Raw genomic sequence first — 4,853 nt, forward strand, 5'->3', positions numbered from 1 at the left:
ACATCATTTCTAAAATTCTCGTATTCAATTGGTGCATGTCTGGAAAGGACATCTGGGTTCAGTTACGTGACTACCAGACATGTGATACCATTGAAATACTGTAAATATATTTCGTTTTTTAAATATTGCTTCACTGTACAAGAGTCCAAACATTTTAGGGTAGTGCGAAGACTTTTGTTTAAGCTCCGCTCGCTAAAATGTATTTAAAACACGGAAGACACGTTCTCCTTTACTTTTGTTTTGATTGAATCCCATACAAAGCGAGAGATAGCAAGAAACGAGAGAAGCCAACGCGCGGATTCTAGTATTTGTTTACGTCATTTCGTCAGTCACTTTAACAAAATCCATCCGGCCTGAAAAGTACCGATTAGAACGGACTATAAAAAGAGATACACCTCCTTGAAACACATTATTTATAAAAATTCTCGTAAATTGAAATAAAGCGGACAATCTGCTAAGTTTATGTTAAATATTTGTTTCTATTGAAGCCTGCAGGAGATATTAATTCACTTTGAAATGGGAAAATTTGTTGTTGTTCTCGCCGCGTTCGTGGCTATGGTGTTAATAACTGAAAATGTGAATGCAGGTAAGATATAATACCAAAGCATTATTTTACTGACTGTTATCTATTTAGGTAAATGTTGGTCAGCAAATATTTATTATCGCTGTAATTGATAAAAAAGGCAAAAAAGTGTTTGAAATTTTTATTATCGTTCTATAGCTAATCTCAGTATTATTCTGAAATGAAACCTATTTTTTATATGCAGAATGTTTGATATTCTATAATTCTGCTTTTGATCTTAAAAAGTTTTGGATGTTAATACTCAATCTAGAAATCAGCAAAAGAATATGTTTTAAAATATTATATTATATACAATACACATTTTATTTTGAGCTTAACCAAAATTTAGATAAAGTCACAAGGAATTGCAAAAACAATTATTTTCAAAATATAAGTTTTTGTTAATAATCAATATTCATTATTTTCAACAAATCATTCATATTTTTTGTTATAATTCAGTGTCCATATCAAGAGAAAGACGCTCAGCTAGACGAATTGTATCTCGCACGACAACGATGACCGTTCGATGCCAACGATTTTGTACGTACAGTCAAATCACTGGAAAACTCAACCGAATCTGCATAGTAAAGCGAACAAAAGGTATAGTCTTGCGTTTGTAATCTAAGCTGAATTTATTGCAAAATTATAAATACAAAACGGAAAATCTGGTGTTTGCCGATGGTCCTATATTTAAAAAACGAAAAAGTTTTAAAGAGTTGTAGAGTTGAATTACTTTTACCCATGTTTTCCGTTTAGAACGCTATAATCGGTGAAAAACATTCTCGACAAAACCATGTGAATTTGATAAATATTATATTTAATAGTTTCCGCGTTTGGATCAGTACAGTAAGCGCATTCTATAACATACGGTTATATCATTTTTCAAATACAATTTTTTTGTTATGCCTACGTTTACATAGCTTATATATCTTTTCATTATCCAAATAATAAACACGTATTTTTACATTACAGCACTCTGTAAAGCATGTCGGCGTTATGCATGTCCGTATATGTCCAGTTCAATTGTTGGATGAAGAAGAGCTGAAGATGAGAACGTTTGTTAAGAACGACACAAACGAACATAGTTTAGTTCGATAACAGAATATTGCTGCTCAAATCAATGCTAAGATGTTTCGATATTTTTACCCTTTTAAATACATAGTTGCAGGGAATAATATATATTTTCGTAAAAAGTTGTTTTTGTATGCATATCGATGATTTGAGTTGCTATACACATCGGTATCTACAGTTGAAGTTCTTTGAAACGAAGGGAAAATAATTTGTTACGTCATTGACAGCCATGAGACGTCCAAGGGTCAAGTTAAATTGGAATGATTTTCTAAGCTTCTCATTTTCCATCCTACCTATTTGTGCTTTTATATTTTTATTTTGTACTTTATTGTGATGAAAGTTCCAATGATACATGTTTACCTTGTTTCTTCATTATCTATTTTTTTTAAATTTTCTACGTTTTCAAATCTTTTTCGTTTAATAAATCTCGTTGATTTATAAATGTACAATTTTAAATGCACGATTAACAAAAGAATGGTAGTTCCACTCAGTACTTAGACATGATATAGCGTTTTGTATTACAATAGGATCATTATGCGGGCTAACACAATGAAAGGTCAGATAAGTAGCCTACTTTCAGTTAGATTCGCTTCATGTGGTCTTCACAAAGTATGCGATTCGTAATCTCATGGCGAGAAGGAATGCGGAAATTATATAGTCAACAATGTGGATGCGGCACTACTTGCTAATAAACCGAATTTGGTTTATTTTGTACTTTTTCGTTTGCCGTAGTATAAGCCACTTGCCTGCTTAACTTAATTTAAATCACAAACAAAACACTTTTGTCACTTATCCGATCCCGTGCATGAACAGCATAAACGTCGCATGTTTGATAAAACTTTAACCACAAGTAACAACTAAATCTCGCAATATCAAATTTCTGACGACGGACATCTGAAAATAACGAAATGGTTCTACCGTTCGTATTATCTATTGTGAAAGAATATATTCGAGAGAATAAGAAACTGATAATTGGATTAACCTTATCTTATTCGAAATACTCAAAATGCATGAATAGGTTCAGTAATTCAAGAAAAAAGATGAGTCAACTAGTTGATACTTGCTGGAACACTTTTTAGAAGCAGGCCTATTCAACGCAAAAACTAGAAGCCAAATTCGTAAAGTTTTTATTCGCACACCTAAACATACTTAAATTTTTAAACGACTTATTAAATTTAATAGCATAGGCCATAGAGTAATATCATTTGTCATCAAGTTATAATGTTTACCAAAAGTGGTGACGTATATATCTTAAAGATATTACTGAATTTACTGAGTTTACTGAATTTAAACTCATGATATGGTCCGGTACATAGGTTCGTACTTTAAAATTGTTCCTCAAGTCACAAATCATAAAATTGAAGAAGTTTGGTATTAGTCCCTATGTACAACATTTAAGACGTAATTGATTTTGGAAGTCATTTATTTACATTGTGTCTTTCTTTGGCATTACATTACTTTTTGTATGACTGTAACTTTCAATAGCTATAAGTAATATATTTGCAAACAACGTGAACTAAACAATACATCAACCATAGTGGCCAGTTAATGACTGTTTACTTCCGTACAGATCATTGAAATAAAGGATTTAAAATGAAGAAAACTCTGATTTTTACCTAATTTCTGATTTTGTTATTTTCCTTTTATGCCAAATATACTTCTCGTGTCTTTTTCTAGTGAATACCATGTTATTTTGTTTAGAGAATGTTTGAAATGGTTGTTCACCGTCGAAGTGGGTAGACAAACAAGCAATAAACAAACAGTAATTGAGTCATGAGTACCCCACTTGACATCGTTAATAAGGGATAGTATTCACGGCGTACTTCCTTGGTAGTTTACGTGCAGGTTCATTTTAGAAAAAAGTCGTCTCAAAAACCAAAACGAACATAATTAACCATGCCTCTAATTAACCGCTGGTAAATGAATCGCTGTCGTGTAGTCGCTCTATTGACAGTCGCTATTTGGAACCCGAGCCCTTTTAACAACAGTTAACAAAGTTAATTTATGTGCTGCTGGCTGCATTGATATATGACTTACATCCACGACCGAATTATGTGTGAGGTTATGAATTAACTAACCATGTAGTTACATATATATTTAAACTCTAGTTTTACACGTTTCTATGCTGAAATTTACCAGGCAACGAAAAATAGAAACTTGAGGAGGTATCTGGAAGTATGACATATTTGAAAGCAAATTTGGTTTTCGAACAATAAATAAACGATAACAAGAATTCGGAACTATTCTCCTAAAATATCTTCACGATAATGAGATGAAAATCCCCGTCTTTAAAATCTGACGGAATGTACTTTTGATAGTGTTTGATGAATAAATACGTAAATACATTACAACATAGTAAACAGACAACGTTGATATCATGCATGAAACGGTGACTGAGATATCGTAATTCAATTGGTTGTTTATATTTTATAAGTACTGCGTTTTAAAAGTAACTCGAACCATTGGAATATATTTCTTCAATCACTGTTTGTCCCTTGAAATAGCATTGGGAATGAGTCACCAGTAGCCTATCGGTTTAAGATAACTTTATTCCCAAAATAGTAGGACATGATTTTGTCTAGTTTATTACACGGAAGTTTCATTTAATTAAACCGTCTAATCCAAGATGAACCGAAAAATATACCTGTCGAATTAAATCATGTTGAGATAAAACACAATGGGATTAAAATATCTTCTTCAAACATGTCCTCTTTTTAAACCTGCTCATTATATTGTCAGAAAGTGAAGCATAAAATGTGGGAAAACAAGAAATGTTTTGCAAAATCACAGTTTTGTTAAATCCTTTTGACATCGCCGGTTTCGAAGTATTACAAGTAATCCTAAATACTCATTCCTAAACGTATCATTCTGCACCTATCGAATGTAATTTCAAATGATAAAGTGGAGGCTAGTTTCCTATCCTAAGTAATGTTAGGTAATACAAGTGTAAAAAAAACTCTTATAAAGTTGGTATCTCTGTACGTGTATTATCAATCTAGAGCAGACTGATGCCCAGTAGAAAATATATGGCATGTAATAATATTGTGTTGATTCGACCAATTCCCATTTAAACCTGAGTTGTTTACTTCAATACGTTTCTTCAAATCATTCCCTACAAGCCTGTCCAAATATAACATAATATTCCCCCATATTGACGATGAATTAAATCCAACTTTAAACATGGGATTGAAATTACCTAAAATTGATATAAACTTGATAT

At 32.0% G+C, this 4,853-nt stretch overlaps 1 long non-coding RNA gene across 1 annotated transcript; it reads left to right on the top strand.

Annotated features, from left to right (window-relative positions):
- The first annotated feature begins 362 nt into the window (after positions 1-362).
- Positions 363-2,075, top strand: LOC144428190 (uncharacterized). Its single transcript, XR_013478200.1, has 3 exons — positions 363-586; positions 1,022-1,162; positions 1,535-2,075. It is a non-coding gene; the product is annotated as an uncharacterized LOC144428190 (long non-coding RNA).
- The last annotated feature ends 2,778 nt before the right edge of the window (positions 2,076-4,853 follow it).

This window comes from Styela clava, chromosome 10 (genome assembly GCF_964204865.1).
Source record: "Styela clava chromosome 10, kaStyClav1.hap1.2, whole genome shotgun sequence".
In the NCBI taxonomy this organism is placed as follows: domain Eukaryota; kingdom Metazoa; phylum Chordata; class Ascidiacea; order Stolidobranchia; family Styelidae; genus Styela; species Styela clava.